The sequence below is a fragment of the Carettochelys insculpta genome, chromosome 3, assembly GCF_033958435.1.
Source record: "Carettochelys insculpta isolate YL-2023 chromosome 3, ASM3395843v1, whole genome shotgun sequence".
Lineage (NCBI taxonomy): Eukaryota > Metazoa > Chordata > Testudines > Carettochelyidae > Carettochelys > Carettochelys insculpta.
Window position 1 is genome coordinate 207,615,252 of NC_134139.1, and position 22,210 is coordinate 207,637,461.

Here is a 22,210-nt window from a genome sequence, read left to right on the forward strand (position 1 = left end):
ACCCTTCGCACTGCCTTGCACGTACTCCAGGATGTATGGGCAGCATCGTCACATCCCTCGCTCAACTTCCCGCAGCAAACACCACGAGAGGGTACACCCACCCTCCACTGCAAATCCTTTGACCCTTGTTTTGGGACCCTGTTATACGAGCGCCTCACCACCCCCACTTCCCATCCTTCTGCCCTTGGAAACCCCAGCCATCTGTGTGACCTACAGCTGGTCTGTTTCTGGACCCTGCCCAGAAACCACCTGTACATGCTCATATTCCACACGTTCAGCCCCTCACCCTCGAGTGCTGCCCTGACACCAAGTGGCAGCCCTACCTGCCACCGCAAGAGGGTGAGGAACCCCAGTGGGCTAGCCTCTCCTCCAACCTGGTCCCGCATCCCCTCGGGGATGTCGGTTGGCGGCTCCTTCACAGAAACGTGAGCACAAGGGTGTGCCTGGCATGGTTCACCCCATCCCCAATGCCTGCCCCTTTCAGCGGCATGTGGGAGAACCTAGCGCACGGCTGCCTTGAGTGCACCAGGTTACAGCCCCCCATCCCGCTCCTCCAGAACGTCCTCCTGAGCTTCTGGCTGCATTATACCCCTCCAATGTTCATTTGCACACACCCCGTCCATGGCCCCACGAGGTCGCAGGAGCTCCTCCTCAGCCACCTTCTGGCCCTCACGGAAGTGGCCATTTGAAACACCAGGAGGATGAGGCGGGATGAGGAGCAACTGTACGGTCTATTTCTCTTCCTTCCTTGCGTCAAGTATCCAGGCAGAGTTCCTGGGGGCGGCGTGTCCTGGCTCTCTGGACAGCTTAAAGGAGCACTGGGCGCTGTCTGGCCCTCTCTGCTCAGTGATCCCCTCTGGTTCCCTGCTTTGACACCTGTCACCTGCGCCCCGCCCCCATTTTCTCGTTCATTTTCCCAAGAGCTCAGTAGGTCCAATAGCCTCTCCCACCAGCGTTCTACCCACCCACTTCCCAGATGTCTGTATGGGACCTCAGCCCTGTGAGGCAGCCATCCCTGGTACCTGAATTGGAGCTATGGGAGCACATGTACAGATCTCTGGGTGAGCAGAGCATTGTGGGAGAGGGGGCAGGCTGCTGAGTAGGGCCTGAATTTGGTAGCCAGGGCTTTTGTGAAGATGAACGCGAGGCTGGGCCATGGCAGGGAAGCTTGTGGCAGTGGTGGCTGGTGTGGATGAGGCCTGTGAGAGGGCTGAGGCCACCTCCACCCTATGCTGAGAGCCTGGGGTGCGTGAGGTGGAGCTCAGCGTGGGGGTGAGTCTCTCATACTTACCTGGCAGGGGAAATACCATGATCTGGAAGGTGGTTTTCCCAGGGTGAGGCTTCTCCATTGCACTGTGGTTGTTGCTGACCCCTGTGATTTCCCCCAAGGGGGAAACTCAACTGCATAATTTGTGGTAGTGGGGGACTGCATTCGTGCTTTCCCCTGATGCTTGGTGTAGTAAAGACAGACAAGATTATAAATGGATTGATAAAGACTGTTAGGATACTTTTTTAGGTTGGTTTGCAAGTGCTGTGTATTGATGCATGTTTCCAGCTTTAGGAAAAGAAAAAAGGATGATCTGGAAGACTACAGACCTGTCAGCCTTACCTCAGTTCCTGGGAAAATAACAGAGGAGATCCTCAAGGAATCCATTGTGGAGCACTTGGAAGAGGGGAAAGTGATCAAAAGTAGCCAACATGGATTCACCAAGGACAAGTTCTGCCTGACTAGTCTGAGTAACTTGTATGAGGTAACAGGCTCTATGGACACAGGGAAGTTAGTGGATGTGATACACCTTGACTTCAGCAAAGATTTTGACACAGTCTCTCACAACATTCTTGCCCATAAGTTAAGGAAATATGGATTGGATCCTTGGACCTGTAAAATGGATAGAAAGCTGGCTTGATGGTTGGGCCCAATGGGAAGTGGTCAATGGCTCAATATCTCAATGGCGGTCAGTTTCAAGCAGAGTGCAACATGGCTCCATTCTGGGGCCCGTGTTGTTCAACATATTTATTAATGACCTGGCTGAGGGACTGGATTGCACCCTCAGCAAGTTTGCAGACAACACCAAGCTATGGGGAGAGGTAGATACGTTGGAGGGTAGAGAGAGAATCCAGAGTGACCTGGATAAATTGGAGGATTGGGCCAAAAGAAATCTGATGCAATTCAACAAGGAGAAGTGTAGAGTCCTGCACCTGAGGCGGAAGAATCCGAAGCGTAGTTATAGGCTGGTGACTGACTGGCTCAGCAGCAGTACAGCGGAAAGGGACCTAGGGGTTATGGTGGATGAAAAGCTGGATATGAGTAGACAGTGCACCCTAGAAGCCAAGAAGGCTAACGGCATATTGGGGTGCATAAGGAGGAGCATTTCGAGTAGATCTAGAGAAGTGGTTGTTCCCCTCGATGCAGCACTGGTGACGCCACATCTGGAATATTGTGTCCAGTTTTGGGGCCCCAGTATAAAAAGGATGTGGATGAGCTGGAGCAGGTTCAGCGAAGGGCAACAAAAATGATTAAGGGTCTGGAGCACAAGACCTATGAGGAGAGGCTGAGGGATTTGGCTTTTGTTTAGTTCACAGAAGAGAAGACTTAGGGGTGATTTAATAGCAGCCTTCAACTTCCTGAAGGAGAGCTCTAAAGAGGAGGGTGAGAAACTGTTCTCAGTGGTGTCTGATGGTAGAACAAGGAGCAATGGTCTGAAGCTAAAGAGGGAGAGGTGTAGGTTGGATATTAGGAAAAACTCTTTCCCCAGGAGGGTGGTGAAGCACTGGAATGCGTTGCCCAGAGATATGGTGGATTCTCCATCCCTCGAGATTTTTAAGTCCCAGCTTGACAAGGTGCTGGCTGGGATGACTTAGTGGGGGTTGATCCTGCTTGACGCAGGGGACTGGACTAGATCACCTCCTGAGGTCCCTTCCAACCCAATGATTCTATGATTCCAGCTGTGTCTCGACTGACGTTCTTTTTCCTCTGCCAGTTTTGTTGCAAGATACTTTGTGAGAAAACTTCTGTCAACAGTTTGGGGCCCAATTGTCAATGAGATGACAAGAGAGCCCATTCTTTTGACAAAGAGCAGCTGGACTGCCCAGCTCTTGTCTGGACCAAATAGCCAAGTGGAAGCACAGCACCAAGGGCTGTCTGGTGTCCCGGAAAACCTGTCTATCATGGTCCACCTCATGGTACTCTCTCGTGTCTAGGGAATAAAACCTTTCTCCTTGCCATCAAGCCGCTGAGGGCCGAAAGTCACCAGCCCCGGGTAGGCTGTCGTGAAGATGAAATAGAAGATGGATGCTGCTAGGTCTGCCTCCTGGAACTGTCTTGTGTCCAGGCAGTAAAACCTTTCTCCTTGTCATCAAGCCCCTGAGGGTCCTAAAGTCACCAGCCCCAGGTAGGCTGTTGTGGCCAAGTGGCAATGGATGACTTCCAAGAGACAGACTCAGTTCCTTCGAAGGGTATTGTCCTTTGTCTCAGTCAAGTGCCCTGGCGTGGGTGGCAATCACCCCTCCCGTTGTGTACTTTTGGCTTGCAATATTACGAAGAAAGCATCCGATAATGCGCCGTCATATTGGATGGTTCCTCTCATGTCTTCGTGGAACGACTGGATCATCTTGAGTAACCGTGGAGGACAGCCTATCTTGTGGAGCAGTTTGAACAGACCATCCCTGCTGACCAAGTCAAAGGCCTTGGTTAGGTCGATGAAGGCTATGTAGAGTGACTTCCTCTGCTCCCTGCACTTCTCCTGCAGCTGCCTTAGAGAGAAGACCATGTCAACGGTAGACCTCTCTGCGCAGAATCCGCACTGCGATTCAGGGTACACCCTCTCAGCAATCTTCTGGAGTCTGTCAAGGATGACGCGAGCGAACAGTTTACCAGTGACACTTAGGAGGGAGATTCCACGGTAGTTGTTGCAGTCGCTTCTGTCTCCTTTGTTCTTATACAACGTTACAATTTCAGCGTCATGCATATCCTGTGGAACCTCACCCTCTTTCCAGCACAGGCACAGCAGCTCATGTAGGGGTTCCAGGAGTGTGTCCGCAGCACACTTGATTACCTCTGGTGGTACCGTCCTGGCCAGGGGCCTTTCCTGCTGCAATGCTGTCGATGGCTCTCTTCAGGTCATCCACAGTCGGTTCCTGATCCAGTTTGTCCATTACTGGTAGGAGCTCGACAGCATCGAGGGCTGCGTCAACCACAACGTTCTCACGTGAGTACAGCTTGCAGTAGTGCTCAACCCAGCGCTCCATCTGTTTGGCTTTGTCAGCGATGACTTCACCAGATTTGGATTTCAGAGGTGCCATCTTGTTCTGGGTGGGTCCTAATGCCTTCCTCATACCCTCGTACATTCCTCTGAGATTACCAAAGTCGGCACAGGTCTGGATGCTGCTGCATAGCTGGAGCCACTGGTTGTTGGCACAGCGCCTGGCTGTCTGCTGTACTGTTCTTCTGGCCTCTGTAAGTGCTTGCTGGGTACTCTGGCTTGGTGAGCGTTTGTACTCCAGGAGTGCAGCGCGCTTCTTTTCAATGACTGGAATCATCTCATCTGAGTTAGCTTCAAACCAGTCATTCGTGTTTCTAGCTCTTCTTCCAAACACCGACAAGGCCGTGTTGTAAACTGTATCCCTCAGATGTTGCCATTTGGATGTCACATCAGCGACCCCGGGGCCGCTGCGCAGATTTTCCTGGAGGGTCTCTTTGAACTTTTCAGCTTTCTCCAAGGTTGCTGTCTTTCTGGCGTCACGTCAGCTCCGCTGGCTTGGCCACGTCCACAGGATGAATGATGAAAGGATTCCAAAAGACATCCTGTATGGTGAGCTAACCTCTGGCAAAAGACCTGCCGGACTCTCCCAATTGCGCTACAATGACGTCTGCAAGAGAGACCTCAGACAGCTAGACATTGAGCTGGACAACTGGGAAGAACTAGCAGACGACCGCAGCAGATGGAGGCAGGGGTTACACAAGAGCCTTCAGAAGGACGAGATGAGAATCAGACAGCTAGCAGAGGAGAAGCGAGCGCACAGAAAGCACAATAAGGACTTCCCAGACACTCACCACATCGGCAAGAGATGCAGCAAGGACTGTCACTCTCATGTGGGTCTTCAGAGTCACAGTAGACGCTGTACATGAAGACCTAAATTGAAACTATAAAGGGCGCGATCCATAGTCTACGTAGACTGAAGGGTGCCTACTACTACTACTATTCCGAAGACAACTAGAGAGTTAAAAATCTATGAAGTTGACCCACAAACATGGCACAGACCTATAAGTAGCATCCCTCGATTCAGGGCATCCTCAGCTATCATGAGACACCTCCCAGGGGCCGCCAGCACAATATTTGGGGCCAACTGCTACACTGGGCACATCAGATGGCTTCCGCAGCAATAGGAAAATGCAATCGGGTGACACAGGGGACTGGCCCAGAGGAGCTGTCAAGGTTCCTTCCAAATCTAGACGACCATGGCATGGCTTCAGATGGCTGGGTGAGCAGAGCATTGTGGGAGAGGGGGCAGGCTGCTGAGTAGGGCCTGAATTTCGTAGCCAGGGCTTTTGAGGAGAGGAATGCGAGGCTGGGCCATGGCAGGGAAGCTTGTGGCAGTGGTGGCTGGTGTGGATGAGGCCTGTGAGAGGGCCGAGGCCACCTCCACCCTATGCTGAGAGCCTGGGGTGCGTGAGGTGGAGCTCAGCATGGGGGTGAGTCTCTCATACTTACCTGGCAGGGGAAATACCATGATCTGGAAGGTGGTTTTCCCAGGGTGAGGCTTCTCCATTGCACTGTGGTTGTTGCTGACCCCTGTGATTTCCCCCAAGGGGGAAACTCAACTGCATAATTTGTGGTAGTGGGGGGACTGCATTCGTGCTTTCCCCTGATACTAAGTGTGACAAAAATAGACCAGACTGGATGAGTTGATAGAACAGGCTAGAATGCTTTCTTTGCAACCGTTATGGATTGGTTTGTATATCCAAGTGAGTCTAGACTGCAGTGCTTTTTCTCCTGAAGGCTTTGTTGCAAGGTACTTTGCAAGAAGACTTCTGTCAACAATTTAGTTTCTTCTTGTGAATGGGAGGACAAAAGAGATCTTCTCTGTTGATGGTGGGCAGCTGGCCTGCTTGACCCTTGTCTAGACAAAACAGCCAAGTGGAAACATAGCAGCTAGGGCTGTCTGGTGTCCTGCAAGCCCTGACTATGGAGAGAGGGCCTGTTGGCACGTCCAGAGTAGCTTCCTGTGGCCAGATGTCTGTGGTCAGCAGCGTTATTGCTTGTGAGGAGGAGCGGCGTGCGGCTGTTGACCAAAGTGCCATTTTCTGTGGACTTCCAGTTGACAGAAAGCCTTGGGAATTTGGGAGCTCCCCGGTTTTGTGGACAAAATGCCCCTTTTGCCGACAAAACCCTCTAGTCTAGACTTAGCCTAGTAGCTGAGGCTACGTCTACGCTAGAAGCATCTCTCAAGAGTGCTTAGTGTCGCAAGAGACGTACCGCCAAATCTTCTGTCGACAGATCGTGTCTACGCGTAAAAGCGGATGGATCCTTTGATCCGCTCCGTGGCCAAACAAAGTCCTCCGGAGAGTCTACGCGGACGGCTTTCTGTTGCCAATTTCTGTTGACAAAAGGCACGTTGGTTGTGGACAACCTGCGAGTTTTGTAGCCCAAACCCTAGCGGTGTCTCCAAAAGTCTCTGGTGTAGCCCTTGGCGGCCAGCAAGTGGAGTGCCCCGGTTTTAGCCGCGGGGCTGGGGCTGTTGAACATAGAACCAGAGAATCCTAGACTACTAGGACTGGAAGGGACCTCGAGAGGTCATCGAGTCCAGCCCCCTGCCCCAATGGCAGGACCAAGTACTATCTAAACCATCGCTGAGAGACATCTATCTTACCTGTTCTTAAATATCTCCAGTGATGGGGATTCCACAACCTCCCTTGGCAATTTAGTCCACTGTTTGACCGCCCTGACAGTTAGGAACTTTTTCCTAATGTCCAATCCACACCTGCCTTGCTGCAGTTTTAGCCCGTTGCCTCTTGTTCTATCCTCAGAGGCCAAGAAGAACAAGTTTTCTCCTTCTTCCTTATGACTCCCTTTTAGATACCTGAAAACCGCTATCATGTCTCCCTTCAATCGTCTCTTTTCCAAACTAAACAAGCCCAATTGTTTCAACCTTTTTTCATAGGTCACATTCTCGAGACCTTGAATCATTCTTGTCGCTCTTCTCTGGACCCTCTCTAGTTTCCGCACATCTTTTTTGAACTGCGGTGACCACAACTGGACACAATCCTCCAGCTGAGGCCTAACCAGCCCAGAATAGAGTGAAAGAATAACTTCTCTTGTCTTGTTCACAACGCACTTGTTAATGCGTCCTAGAATCATGTTGGCTTTTTTTTGCAACGGCATCACACTGTTGACTCATATTTAGCTTGTGGTCCACGATAATCCCTAGATCCTCTTCTGCTGGAGTCGTTCCTAGACAGCCTCTCCCCATTCTGTATGTGTGAAACGGATTGTTCCTTCCCAAGTGGAGCACTTTGCATTTGTCCTTATTAAACTTCATCCTCTTTACCTCAGACTATTTGTCCAATTTATCCAGATCATTTGGAATGACGACCCTCTCCTCCAAAGCAGTTGCAACCCCTCCCAACTTGGGATCATCTGCAAACTTAAGAAGCGTCCTTTTTATGCCAAGATCTAAACATCTTCATTGATGACGCGGAGAATGGACTGGATGATTCCAAGTAGGCGGAGAGGTAGTTACGCTGGCTGACAGCGGTGAGGTGCAGAGTGTCCTCGGCCAATTGGAGCAGTGGGTCAATCGGAATCTGCTGAGGTGGAAGAAGGTCAAGGGCAGAGTCCTGCACTTGGGAGGGAGGAATTGCAAGCATTGTTAGAGGCTGGGAAGTGACTGGCTAAGTTGCAGTGCAGCCAAAATGGAGCTGGGGCTGAGGGGGGCTGAGAAGCTGGCCATGAGCCAAGAGAGTGCCCCCGTATCCAAGGAGGCGCAAGACATATTGGGGTGCATTAGGAGGAGCTTTGCCAGCAGATGGGGGAAGTGATTCTTCTCCTCTACTCGGCACTGCTGAGGCTGCCTCTGGGCTGGAGGACGACAGGGGGCTTGAAGTCCCGTTGCCGTCTGTGGAGTTGTGTTCCCGCCTAATGCGGGTGGCAGAGCAGCGCCAGCAGCTGCTTGAGCTGCAGCAGCTCCAAAGGGCTGCTGAAAGGCCTGGCGGGGGATGTCCAGCAGCAGGAGCAGGCACTGAGGAAGGATCCGTTTTTGCATAGCTACGGAATGGGAAGTGACCGTCTGGGGAGGAGCGCTCCGAAAGGGATGGAGGCTGGTAGTGGAGTCCAAGCTGAAGAGGAATCACCCCAGTGTGGCACTGATTCTAAAAAAACCCATAGCGTCCTGGGCTTTATTAAGAGCAGCATTGCGAGCGAGACTGGAGCGGTCAATCTTTTGTTGTGCTCTGTGCTGATGAGGCCTCAAGTGGAGTGTCCGGTTCTGGGGGCCACATGTTAGGAGAGATCTGGACAAATTGGAAGAAGTCCAAAGAAGACGAATAAAAATGATTAAAAATCCAGAGAACGTGACCTATGAGGGTGGGAAAAGTCTGATTGTTTAGTCTGGAAAAGAGAGGGCTGGCAAGGGACACGATGAGAGCGTTCACGTAGCTACAAGGGTGATCCTAGGTGGAGGAGGAGGAAACTTCTTCTCCTTGGCCGCTGAGGCTAGAAGAGGCAATGGGCTGAAATTGATGCAAGGGAGCTTTCGGTTGGGCATTAGGGAAAACTTCCTTCCTGTCAGGGTGGTTAAACGCTGGAGTCAATTGCCTGGGGAGGTTGTGGAATCCCATCGCTGGAGATTTTGAAGAGCAGGTTAGAAAAGCACCTCTCAGGGCAGGTGTAACTGGTGCTTGGTGGTGCCCTGAGTACAGGGTGTGATATGAGGGGGTTTCCAGGCACAGCTAGAGAAATCTACCCAGGGGAGGTTGACTTAAAATCAAGCTACTTTCAGCCCCAGGCTGGGATTTCCTTTTCACTAAGGCAAATGCAATCAGCCACAAAAGTAGCCCTGCCAGCTCCAGCGGCCAGCCAGGTGCCAAATAAGTAAACCCCCACACTTCTCAGCTGCTCCAGCAGCCCAGACCAAACAAGCCCAACTCAGGCGAAAGGTTTTGAAACCTATTTCACCCAAGGGCAGACGGATTCTTCTAAGCCCGAAGGGCCCGGCCGCAGTCTCAAGTCACTTCATACTTGGATCTAACCCAAATCGCCACGTGTGCCAATCCTTCAGATCTAAGAGCTAAAGGTTTAGGAATACAAAAGAAAGAAGAGGTTTGGAGAGAAAAATGGTGAAAGCAATACTTGACATCCGTCCATTAGGGCTATTGATGCCGGCCAGCGGTGTTCTTTGCTGATTCTTGAAAGTCTCTGAAAGTCCACCCCATAAGGGAAACGATTTCAGGCTCCGTATCTTTGCTTCCTGGAGAAGTGGAGATCCGGCGAGCTGAAGTCAGCCTGCTCGAAAACGGATCCCTGGAAACAGGACCGAGACCAAAGTATCAAGGTGAAATAGAAGATGGATGCTGCTAGGTCTACCTCCTGGAAGTGTCTTGTGTCCAGGCAGTAAAACCTTTCTCCTTGTCATCAAGCCCCTGAGGGTCCTAAAGTCACCAGCCCCAGGTAGGCTGTTGCGGCCAAGTGGCAATGGATGACTTCCAAGAGACAGACTCAGTTCCCTCAAAGGGTATTGTCCTTTGTCTCAATCAAGTGCCCTGGCGTGGGTGGCAATCACCCCTCCCGTTGTGTACTTTTGGCTCGCAATATTCCGAAGACAACTAGAGAGCTGAAAATCTATGAAGTTGACCCACAAACATGGCACAGACCTATAAGTAGCATCCCTAGATTCAGGGCATCCTCAGCTATCATGAGACACATCCCAGGGGCCCCCAGCACAATATTTGGGGCCAACAGCTACACTGGGCACATTAGATGGCTTCCGCAGCAATAGGAAAATGCAATCGGGTGACACAGGGGACTGGCTCAGAGGAGCTGTCAAGGTTCCTTCCAAATCTAGACGACCACGGCATGGCTTCAGATGGCTGGGTGAGCAGAGCATTGTGGGAGAGGGGGCAGGCTGCTGAGTAGGGCCTGAATTTGGTAGCCAGGGCTTTTGTGGAGATGAATGCGAGGCTGGGCCATGGCAGGGAAGCTTGTGGCAGTGGTGGCTGGTGTGGATGAGGCCTGTGAGAGGGCCGAGGCCACCTCCACCCTATGCTGAAAGCCTGGGGTGCGTGAGGTGGAGCTCAGCGTGGGGGTGAGTCTCTCATACTTACCTGGCAGGGAAAATACCATGATCTGGAAGGTGGTTTTTCCAGGGTGAGGCTTCTCCATTGCACTGTGGTTGTTGCTGACCCCTGTGATTTCCCCCAAGGGGGAAACTCAACTGCATAATTTGTGGTAGTGGGGGACTGCATTTGTGCTTTCCCCTGATACTAAGTATGGCAAAAATAGACCAGACTGGATGAGTTGATAGAACAGGCTAGAATGCTTTGTTTGCAACTGTTATGGATTGGTTTGTGTATCCAAGTGAGTGTAGACTGCAGTGCTTTTTTTTTCTGAAGGCTTTGTTGTCAGAAGATTTCTGTCAACAATTTAGTTTCTTTTTGTGAATGGGAGGACAAAAGAGATCTTCTCTGTTGATGGTGGGCAGCTGGCCTGCTTGGCCCTTGTCTAGACAAAACAGCCAAGTGGAAACATAGCAGCTAGGGCTGTCTGGTGTCCTGCAAGCCCTGACTATGGAGAGAGGGCCTGTTGGCACGTCCAGAGTAGCTTCCTGTGGCCAGATGTCTGTGGACAGCAGCGTTATTGCTTGTGAGGAGGAGCGGCGTGCGGCTGTTGACAAAAGTGCCATTTTCTGTGGACTTCCAGTTGACAGAAAGCCTTGGGAATTTGGGAGCTCCCCGGTTTTGTGGACAAAATGCCCCTTTTGCCAACAAAACCCTCTAGTCTAGACTTAGCCTAGTAGCTGAGGCTACGTCTACGCTAGAAGCATCTCTCAAGAGTACTTAGTGTCGCAAGAGACATACCGCCAAATCTTCTGTCGACAGATCGTGTCTACGCGTAAGAGCGGATGGATCCTTTGATCCGCTCCGTGGCCAAACAAAGTCCTCCAGAGAGTCTACGCGGACGGCTTTCTGTTGCCAATTTCTGTTGACAAAAGGCACGTTGGTTGTGGACGACCTGCGAGTTTTGTAGCCCAAACCCTAGCGGTGTCTCCAAAAGTCTCTGGCGTAGCCCTTGGCGGCCAGCAAGTGGAGTGCCCCGGTTTTAGCCGCGGGGCTGGGGCTGTTGAACATAGAAGCAGAGAATCCTAGACTACTAGGACTGGAAGGGACCTCGAGAGGCCATCGAGTCCAGCCCCCTGCCCCAATGGCAGGACCAAGTACTATCTAAACCATCGCTGAGAGACATCTATCTTACCTGTTCTTAAATATCTCCAGTGATGGGGATTCCACAACCTCCCTTGGCAATTTAGTCCACTGATTGACCGCCCTGACAGTTAGGAACTTTTTCCTAATGTCCAACCTAAACCTCCCTTGCTGCAGTTTAAGCCCGTTGCCTCTTGTTCTATCCTCAGAGGCCAAGAAGAACAAGTTTTCTCCTTCTTCCTTATGACTCCCTTTTAGATACCTGAAAACCGCTATCATGTCTCCCTTCAATCGTCTCTTTTCCAAACTAAACAAGCCCAATTGTTTCAACCTTTTTTCATAGGTCACATTCTCGAGACCTTGAATCATTCTTGTCGCTCTTTTCTCGACCCTCTCTAGTTTCCGCACAACTTTTTTGAACTGCGGTGCCCAGAACTGGACACAATCCTCCAGCTGAGGCCTAACCAGCTCAGAGTAGAGCGAAAGAATGACTTCTCTTGTCTTCTTCACAACACACTTGTTAATGCGTCCCAGAGTCATGTTGGCTTTTTTTTGCAACGGCATCACACTGTTGACTCATATTTAGCTTGTGGTCCACGATAATCCCTAGATCCTGTTCTGCTGGAGTCGTTCCTAGACAGCCTCTCCCCATTCTGTATGTGTGAAACGGATTGTTCCTTCCCAAGTGGAGCACTTTGCATTTGTCCTTATTAAACTTCATCCTGTTTACCTCAGACTATTTGTCCAATTTATCCAGATCATTTGGAATGACGACCCTCTCCTCCAAAGCAGTTGCAACCCCTCCCAACTTGGGATCATCTGCAAACTTAAGAAGCGTCCTTTTTATGCCAAGATCTAAACATCTTCATTGATGACGCGGAGAATGGACTGGATGATTCCAAGTAGGCGGAGAGGTAGTTACGCTGGCTGACAGCGGTGAGGTGCAGAGTGTCCTCGGCCAATTGGAGCAGTGGGTCAATCGGAATCTGCTGAGGTGGAAGAAGGTCAAGGGCAGAGTCCTGCACTTGGGAGGGAGGAATTGCAAGCATTGTTAGAGGCTGGGAAGTGACTGGCTAAGTTGCAGTGCAGCCAAAATAGAGCTGGGGCTGAGGGGGGCTGAGAAGCTGGCCATGAGCCAAGAGAGTGCCCCCGTATCCAAGGAGGTGCAAGACATATTGGGGTGCATTAGGAGGAGCTTTGCCAGCAGATGGGGGAAGTGATTCTTCTCCTCTACTCGGCGCTGCTGAGGCTGCCTCTGGGCTGGAGGACGACAGGGGGCTTGAAGTCCCGTTGCCGTCTGTGGAGTTGTGTTCCTGCCTCATGCGGGTGGCAGAGCAGCGCCAGCAGCTGCTTGAGCTGCAGCAGCTCCAAAGGGCTGCTGAAAGGCCTGGCGGGGGCTGTCCAGCAGCAGGAGCAGGCACTGAGGAAGGATCCGTTTTTGCATAGCTATGGAATGGGAAGTGACCGTCTGGGGAGGAGCGCTCCGAAAGGGATGGAGGCTGGTAGTGGAGTCCAAGCTGAAGAGGAATCACCCCAGTGTGGCACTGATTCTAAAAAAACCCATAGCGTCCTGGGCTTGATTAAGAGCAGCATTGCGAGCGAGACTGGAGCGGTCAATCTTTTGTTGTGCTCTGTGCTGATGAGGCCTCAAGCGGAGTGTCCGGTTCTGGGGGCCACGTGTTAGGAGAGATCTGGACAAATTGGAAGAAGTCCAAAGAAGACGAATAAAAATGATTAAAAATCCAGAGAACGTGACCTATGAGGGTTGGAAAAGTCTGATTGTTTAGTCTGGAAAAGAGAGGGCTGGGAAGGGACACGATGAGAGCGTTCACGTAGCTACAAGGGTGATCCTAGGTGGAGGAGGAGGAAACTTCTTCTCCTTGGCCGCTGAGGCTAGAAGAGGCAATGGGCTGAAATTGACGCAAGGGAGCTTTCGGTTGGGCATTAGGGAAAACTTCCTTCCTGTCAGGGTGGTTAAACGCTGGAGTCAATTGCCCGGGGAGGTTGTGGAATCCCATCGCTGGAGATTTTGAAGAGCAGGTTAGAAAAGCACCTCTCAGGGCAGGTGTAACTGGTGCTTGGTGGTGCCCTGAGGACAGGGTGTGATATGAGGGGGTTTCCAGGCACAGCTAGAGAAATCTACCCAGGGGAGGTTGACTTAAAATCAAGCTACTTTCAGCCCCAGGCTGAGATATCCTTTTCACTAAGGCAAATGCAATCAGCCACAAAAGTAGCCCTGCCAGCTCCAGCGGCCAGCCAGGTGCCAAATAAGTAAACACACACACTTCTCAGCTGCTCCAGCAGCCCAGACCAAACAAGCCTAACTCAGGCGAAAGGTTTTCAAAGCTATTTCACCGAAGGGCAGACGGATTCTTCTAAGCCCGAAGGGCCCGGCCGCAGTCTCAAGTCACTTCATATTTGGATCTAACCCAAATCGCCACGTGTGCCAGTCCTTCAGATCTAAGAGCTAAAGGTTTAGAAATACAAAAGAAAGAAGAGGTTTGGAGAGAAAAATGGTGAAAGCAATACTTGACATCCGTCCATTAGGGCTATTGATGCCGGCCAGCGGTGTTCTTTGCTGATTCTTGAAAGTCTCTGAAAGTCCACCCCATAAGGGAAACGATTTCAGGCTCCATATCTTTGCTTCCTGCAGAAGTGGAGATCCGGCGAGCTGAAGTCAGCCTGCTAGAAAACGGATCCCTGGAAACAGGACCCAGACCAAAGTATCAAGATGAAATAGAAGATGGATGCTGCTAGGTCTACCTCCTGGAAGTGTCTTGTGTCCAGGCAGTAAAACCTTTCTCCTTGTCATCAAGCCCCTGAGGGTCCTAAAGTCACCAGCCCCAGGTAGGCTGTTGCGGCCAAGTGGCAATGGATGACTTCCAAGAGACAGACTCAGTTCCCTCGAAGGGTATTGTCCTTTGTCTCAATCAAGTGCCCTGGCGTGGGTGGCAATCACCCCTCCCGTTGTGTACTTTTGGCTCGCAATATTCCGCAGACAACTAGAGAGCTAAAAATCTATGAAGTTGACCCACAAACATGGCACAGACCTATAAGTAGCATCCCTCGATTCAGGGCATCCTCAGCTATCATGAGACACCTCGCAGGGGCCGCCAGTACAATATTTGAGACCAACAGCTACACTGGGCACATTAGATGGCTTCCGCAGCAATAGGAAAATGCAATTGGGTGACACAGGGGACTGGCCCAGAGGAGCTGTCAAGGTTCCTTCCAAATCTAGACGACCACGGCATGGCTTCAGATGGCTGGGTGAGCAGAGCATTGTGGGAGAGGGGGCAGGCTGCTGAGTAGGGCCTGAATTTGGTAGCCAGGGCTTTTGTGGAGATGAATGCGAGGCTGGGCCATGGCAGGGAAGCTTGTGGCAGTGGTGGCTGGTGTGGATGAGGCCTGTGAGAGGGCCGAGGCCACCTCCACCCTATGCTGAGAGCCTGGGGTGCGTGAGGTGGAGCTCAGCGTGGGGGTGAGTCTCTCATACTTACCTGGCAGGTGAAATACCATGATTGGGAAGGTGGTTTTCCCAGGGTGAGGCTTTTCCATTGCATTGTGGTTGTTGCTGACCCCTGTGACTTCCCCCAAGGGGAAAACTCAACTGCATAATTTGTGGCAGTGGGGGACTGCATTTGTGCTTTCCCCTGATATTAAGTATGACAAAAATAGACCAGACTGGATGAGTTGATAAAACAGGCTAGAATGCTTTCTTTACAACTGTTATGGATTGGTTTGTGTATCCAAGTGAATCTATACTCCAATGCTTTTTCTCCTGAAGGCTTTGTTGCAAGGTACTTTGCAAGAAAACTTCTGTCAACAATTTAGTTTCTTCTTGTGAATGGGAGGACAAAAGAGATCTTCTCTGTTGATGGTGGGCAGCTGGCCTGCTTGACCCTTGTCTAGACAAAACAGCCAAGTGGAAAGATAGCAGCTAGGGCTGTCTGGTGTTCTGCAAGCCCTGACTATGGAGAGAGGGCCTGTTGGCACATCCAGAGTAGCTTCCTGTGGCCAGATGTCTGTGGTCAGCAGCGTTATTGCTTGTGAAGAGGAGCGGCGTGCGGCTGTTGACAAAAGTGCCATTTTCTGTGGACTTCCAGTTGACAGAAAGCCTTGGGAATTTGGGAGCTCCCCGGTTTTGTGGACAAAATGCCCCTTTTGCCGACAAAACCCTCTAGTCTAGACTTAGCCTAGTAGCTGAGGCTACGTCTACGCTAGAAGCATCTCTCAAGAGTGCTTAGTGTCGCAAGAGACGTACCGCCAAATCTTCTGTCGACAGATTGTGTCTACGCGTAAGAGCAGATGGATCCTTTGATCGCTCCGTGGCTAAAAAAAGTCCTCCGGAGCGTCTACACGGACGGCTTTCTGTTGCCAATTTCTGTTGACAAAAGGCACGTTGGTTGTGGACGACCTGCGAGTTTTGTAGCCTAAACCCTAGCGGTGTCTCCAAAAGTCTCTAGCGTAGCCCTTGGCGGGTAGTAAGTGGAGTGCCCCGGTTTTAGCCGCGGGGCTGGGGCTGTTGAACATAGAAGCAGAGAATCCTAGAATCCTAGGACTGGAAGGGACCTCGAGAGGCCATCGAGTCCAGCCCCCTGCCCCAATGGCAGGACCAAGTACTATCTAAACCATCGCTGAGAGACATCTATCTAACCTGTTCTTAAATATCTCCAGTGATGGGGATTCCACAACCTCCCTTGGCAATTTAGTCCACTGATTGACCGCCCTGACAGTTAGGAACTTTTTCCTAATGTCCAACCTAAACCTCCCTTGCTGCAGTTTAAGCCCGTTGCCTCTTGTTCTATCCTCAGAGGCCAAGAAGAACAAGTTTTCTCCTTCTTCCTTATGACTCCCTTTTAGATACCTGAAAACCGCTATCATGTCTCCCTTCAATCGTCTCTTTTCCAAACTAAACAAGCCCAATTGTTTCAACCTTTTTCATAGGTCACATTCTCGAGACCTTGAATCATTCTTGTCGCTCTTTTATGGACCCTCTCTAGTTTCCGCACATCTTTTTTGAACTGCGGTGCCCAGAACTGGACACAATCCTCCAGCTGAGGCCTAACCAGCGCAGAGTAGAGCGAAAGAATGACTTCTCTTGTCTTCTTCACAACACACTTGTTAATGCGTCCCAGATTCATGTTGGCTTTTTTTTGCAAAGGCATCACACTGTTGACTCATATTTAGCTTGTGGTCCACGATAATCCCTAGCTCCTGTTCTGCTGGAGTCCTTCCTAGACATCCTCTCCCCATTCTGTATGTGTGAAACGGATTGTTCCTTCCCAAGTGGAGCACTTTGCATTTGTCCTTATTAAACTTCATCCTCTTTACCTCAGACTATTTGTCCAATTTATCCAGATCATTTGGAATGACGACCCTCTCCTCCAAAGCAGTTGCAACCCCTCCCAACTTGGGATCATCTGCAAACTTAAGAAGCGTCCTTTTTATGCCAAGATCTAAACATCTTCATTGATGACGCGGAGAATGGACTGGATGATTCGAAGTAGGCGGAGAGGTAGTTACGCTGGCTGACAGCGGTGAGGTACAGAGTGTCCTTGGCCAATTGGAGCAGTGGGTCAATCGGAATCTGCTGAGGTGGAAGAAGGTCAAGGGCAGAGTCCTGCACTTGGGAGGTAGGAATTGCAAGCATTGTTAGAGGCTGGGAAGTGACTGGCTAAGTTGCAGTGCAGCCAAAATAGAGCTGGGGCTGAGGGGGGCTGAGAAGCTGGCCATGAGCCAAGAGAGTGCCCCCGTATCCAAGGAGGCGCAAGACATATTGGGGTGCATTAGGAGGAGCTTTGCCAGCAGATGGGGGAAGTGATTCTTCTCTTCTACTCGGCGCTGCTGAGGCTGCCTCTGGGCTGGAGGACGACAGGGGGCTTGAAGTCCCGTTGCCGTCTGTGGAGTTGTGTTCCCGCCTCATGCGGGTGGCAGAGCAGCGCCAGCAGCTGCTTGAGCTGCAGCAGCTCCAAAGGGCTGCTAAAAGGCCTGGCGGGGGCTGTCCAGCAGCAGGAGCAGGCACTGAGGAAGGATCCGTTTTTGCATAGCTATGGAATGAGAAGTGACGGTCTGGGGAGGAGCACTCCGAAAGGGATGGAGGCTGGTAGTGGAGTCCAAGCTGAAGAGGAATCACCCCAGTGTGGCACTGATTCTAAAAAAACCCATCGCGTCCTGGGCTTTATTAAGAGCAGCATTGCGAGCGAGACTGGAGCGGTCAATCTTTTGTTGTGCTCTGTGCTGATGAGGCCCCAAGTGGAGTGTCCGGTTCTGGGGGCCACGTGTTAGGAGAGATCTGGAGAAATTGGAAGAAGTCCAAAGAAGACGAATAAAAATGATTAAAAATCCAGAGAACGTGACCTATGAGGGTGGGAAAAGTCTGATTGTTTAGTCTGGAAAAGAGAGGGCTGGGAAGGGACACGATGAGAGCATTCACGTAGCTACAAGGGTGATCCTAGGTGGAGGAGGAGGAAACTTCTTCTCCTTGGCCGCTGAGGCTAGAAGAGGCAATGGGCTGAAATTGACGCAAGGGAGCTTTCGGTTGGGCATTAGGGAAAACTTCCTTCCTGTCAGGGTGGTTAAACGCTGGAGTCAATTGCCCGGGGAGGTTGTGGAATCCCATCGCTGGAGATTTTGAAGAGCAGGTTAGAAAAGCACCTCTCAGGGCAGGTGTAACTGGTGCTTGGTGGTGCCCTGAGGACAGGGTGTGATATGAGGGGGTTTCCAGGCACAGCTAGAGAAATCTACCCAGGGGAGGTTGACTTAAAATCAAGCTACTTTCAGCCCCAGGCTGAGATATCCTTTTCACTAAGGCAAATGCAATCAGCCACAAAAGTAGCCCTGCCAGCTCCAGCGGCCAGCCAGGTGCCAAATAAGTAAACCCACACACTTCTCAGCTGCTCCAGCAGCCCAGACCAAACAAGCCTAACTCAGGCGAAAGGTTTTCAAAGCTATTTCACCGAAGGGCAGACGGATTCTTCTAAGCCCGAAGGGCCCGGCCGCAGTCTCAAGTCACTTCATATATGGATCTAACCCAAATCGCCACGTGTGCCAGTCCTTCAGATCTAAGAGCTAAAGGTTTAGGAATACAAAAGAAAGAAGAGGTTTGGAGAGAAAAATGGTGAAAGCAATACTTCACATCCATCCATTAGGGCTATTGATGCCGGCCAGCGGTGTTCTTTCCTGATTCTTGAAAGTCTCTGAAAGTCCACCCCATCAGGGAAACAATTTCAGGCTCCATATCTTTGCTTCCTGCAGAAGTGGAGATCCGGCGAGCTGAAGTCAGCCTGCTAGAAAACGGATCCCTGGAAACAGGACCCAGACCAAAGTATCAAGATGAAATAGAAGATGGATGCTGCTAGGTCTACCTCCTGGAAGTGTCTTGTGTCCAGGCAGTAAAACCTTTCTCCTTGTCATCAAGCCCCTGAGGGTCCTAAAGTCACCAGCCCCAGGTAGGCTGTTGCGGCCAAGTGGCAATGGATGACTTCCAAGAGACAGACTCAGTTCCCTCGAAGGGTATTGTCCTTTGTCTCAATCAAGTGCCCTGGCGTGGGTGGCAATCACCCCTCCCGTTGTGTACTTTTGGCTCGCAATATTCCGCAGACAACTAGAGAGCTAAAAATCTATGAAGTTGACCCACAAACATGGCACAGACCTATAAGTAGCATCCCTCGATTCAGGGCATCCTCAGCTATCATGAGACACCTCCCAGGGGCCGCCAGTACAATATTTGAGACCAACAGCTACACTGGGCACATCAGATGGCTTCCGCAGCAATAGGAAAATGCAATCGGGTGACACAGGGGACTGGCCCAGAGGAGCTGTCAAGGTTCCTTCCAAATCTAGACGACCACGGCATGGCTTCAGATGGCTGGGTGAGCAGAGCATTGTGGGAGAGGGGGCAGGCTGCTGAGTAGGGCCTGAATTTGGTAGCCAGGGCTTTTGTGGAGATGAATGCTAGGCTGGGCCATGGCAGGGAAGCTTGTGGCAGTGATGGCTGGTGTGGATGAGGCCTGTGAGAGGGCCGAGGCCACCTCCACCCTTTGCTGAGAGCCTGGGGTACGTGAGGTGGAGCTCAGCGTGGGGGTGAGTCTCTCATACTTACCTGGCAGGGGAAATACCATGATCTGGAAGGTGGTTTTCCCAGGGTGAGGCTTCTCCATTGCACTGTGGTTGTTGCTGACCCCTGTGATTTCCCCCAAGGGGAAAACTCAACTGCATAATTTGTGGTAGTGGGGGACTGCATTGGTGCTTTCCCCTGATACTAAGTATGACAAAAATAGACCAGACTGGATGAGTTGATAGAACAGGCTAGAATGCTTTCTTTGCAACTGTTATGGATTGGTTTGTGTATCCAAGTGAGTCTATACTGCAATGCTTTTTCTCCTGAAGGCTTTGTTGCAAGGTACTTTGCAAGAAAACTTCTGTCAACAATTTAGTTTCTTCTTGTGAATGGGAGGACAAAAGAGATCTTCTCTGTTGATGGTGGGCAGCTGGCCTGCTTGACCCTTGTCTAGACAAAACAGCCAAGTGGAAACATAGCAGCTAGGGCTGTCTGGTGTCCTGCAAGCCCTGACTATGGAGAGAGGGCCTGTTGGCACATCCAGAGTAGCTTCCTGTGGCCAGATGTCTGTGGTCAGCAGCGTTATTGCTTGTGAGGAGGAGCGGCGTGCGGCTGTTGACAAAAGTGCCATTTTCTGTGGACTTCCAGTTGACAGAAAGCCTTGGGAATTTGGGAGCTCCCCGGTTTTGTGGACAAAATGCCCCTTTTGCCGACAAAACCCTCTAGTCTAGACTTAGCCTAGTAGCTGAGGCTACGTCTACGCTAGAAGCATCTCTCAAGAGTGCTTAGTGTCGCAAGAGACGTATCGCCAAATCTTCTGTTGACAGATTGTGTCTACGCGTAAGAGCAGATGGATCCTTTGATCGCTCCGTGGCCAAAAAAAGTCCTCCGGAGCATCTACACGGACGGCTTTCTGTTGCCAATTTCTGTTGACAAAAGGCACGTTGGTTGTGGACGACCTGCGAGTTTTGTAGCCTAAACCCTAGCGGTGTCTCCAAAAGTCTCTAGCGTAGCCCTTGGCGGGTAGTAAGTGGAGTGCCCCGGTTTTAGCCGCGGGGCTGGGGCTGTTGAACATAGAAGCAGAGAATCCTAGAATCCTAGGACTGGAAGGGACCTCGAGAGGCCATCGAGTCCAGCCCCCTGCCCCAATGGCAGGACCAAGTACTATCTAAACCATCGCTGAGAGACATCTATCTAACCTGTTCTTAAATATCTCCAGTGATGGGGATTCCACAACCTCCCTTGGCAATTTAGTCCACTGATTGACCGCCCTGACAGTTAGGAACTTTTTCCTAATGTCCAACCTAAACCTCCCTTGCTGCAGTTTAAGCCCGTTGCCTCTTGTTCTATCCTCAGAGGCCAAGAAGAACAAGTTTTCTCCTTCTTCCTTATGACTCCCTTTTAGATACCTGAAAACCGCTATCATGTCTCCCTTCAATCGTCTCTTTTCCAAACTAAACAAGCCCAATTGTTTCAACCTTTTTTCATAGGTCACATTCTCGAGACCTTGAATCATTCTTGTCGCTCTTTTCTCGACCCTCTCTAATTTCCGCACATCTTTTTTGAACTGCGGTGCCCAGAACTGGACACAATCCTCCAGCTGAGGCCTAACCAGCGCAGAGTAGAGCGAAAGAATGATTTCTCTTGTTTTCTTCACAACACACTTGTTAATGCGTCCCAGATTCATGTTGGCTTTTTTTTGCAAAGGCATCACACTGTTGACTCATATTTAGCTTGTGGTCCACGATAATCCCTAGATCCTGTTCTGCTGGAGTCGTTCCTAGACAGCCTCTCCCCATTCTGTATGTGTGAAACGGATTGTTCCTTCCCAAGTGGAGCACTTTGCATTTGTCCTTATTAAACTTCATCCTGTTTACCTCAGACTATTTGTCCAATTTATCCAGATCATTTGGAATGACGACCCTCTCCTCCAAAGCAGTTGCAACCCCTCCCAACTTGGGATCATCTGCAAACTTAAGAAGCGTCCTTTTTATGCCAAGATCTAAACATCTTCATTGATGACGCGGAGAATGGACTGGATGATTCCAAGTAGGCGGAGAGGTAGTTACGCTGGCTGACAGCGGTGAGGTGCAGAGTGTCCTCGGCCAATTGGAGCAGTGGGTCAATCGGAATCTGCTGAGGTGGAAGAAGGTCAAGGGCAGAGTCGTGCACTTGGGAGGGAGGAATTGTAAGCATTGTTAGAGGCTGGGAAGTGACTGGCTAAGTTGCAGTGCAGCCAAAATGGAGCTGGGGCTGAGGGGGGCTGAGAAGCTGGCCATGAGCCAAGAGAGTGCCCCCGTATCCAAGGAGGCGCAAGACATATTGGGGTGCATTAGGAGGAGCTTTGCCAGCAGATGGGGGAAGTGATTCTTCTCCTCTACTCGGCGCTGCTGAGGCTGCCTCTGGGCTGGAGGACGACAGGGGGCTTGAAGTCCCGTTGCCGTCTGTGGAGTTGTGTTCCCGCCTCATGCGGGTGGCAGAGCAGCGCCAGCAGCTGCTTGAGCTGCAGCAGCTCCAAAGGGCTGCTGAAAGGCCTGGTGGGGGCTGTCCAGCAGCAGGAGCAGGCACTGAGGAAGGATCCGTTTTTGCATAGCTATGGAATGGGAAGTGACCGTCTGGGGAGGAGCGCTCCGAAAGGGATGGAGGCTGGTAGTGGAGTCCAAGCTGAAGAGGAATCACCCCAGTGTGGCACTGATTCTAAAAAAACCCATCGCGTCCTGGGCTTGATTAAGAGC

The 22,210-nt window shown here is 51.1% G+C and overlaps 1 protein-coding gene and 5 non-coding genes across 13 annotated transcripts in view; all 6 read left to right on the forward strand.

Annotated features, from left to right (window-relative positions):
• The window catches only part of OTOF (otoferlin), a 272,506-nt gene that overhangs the window by 147,423 nt on the left and 102,873 nt on the right, over window positions 1–22,210 (forward strand). The window lies entirely within an intron of this gene.
• On the forward strand, window positions 1,284–1,447 carry LOC142011743 (U1 spliceosomal RNA). Its single transcript, XR_012645207.1, has one exon. It is a non-coding gene; the product is annotated as a U1 spliceosomal RNA (small nuclear RNA).
• Window positions 5,704–5,868, forward strand: LOC142011723 (U1 spliceosomal RNA). Its single transcript, XR_012645190.1, has one exon. It is a non-coding gene; the product is annotated as a U1 spliceosomal RNA (small nuclear RNA).
• Window positions 10,311–10,474, forward strand: LOC142011710 (U1 spliceosomal RNA). Its single transcript, XR_012645181.1, has one exon. It is a non-coding gene; the product is annotated as a U1 spliceosomal RNA (small nuclear RNA).
• Window positions 14,906–15,069, forward strand: LOC142011715 (U1 spliceosomal RNA). Its single transcript, XR_012645186.1, has one exon. It is a non-coding gene; the product is annotated as a U1 spliceosomal RNA (small nuclear RNA).
• Window positions 19,510–19,673, forward strand: LOC142011709 (U1 spliceosomal RNA). Its single transcript, XR_012645180.1, has one exon. It is a non-coding gene; the product is annotated as a U1 spliceosomal RNA (small nuclear RNA).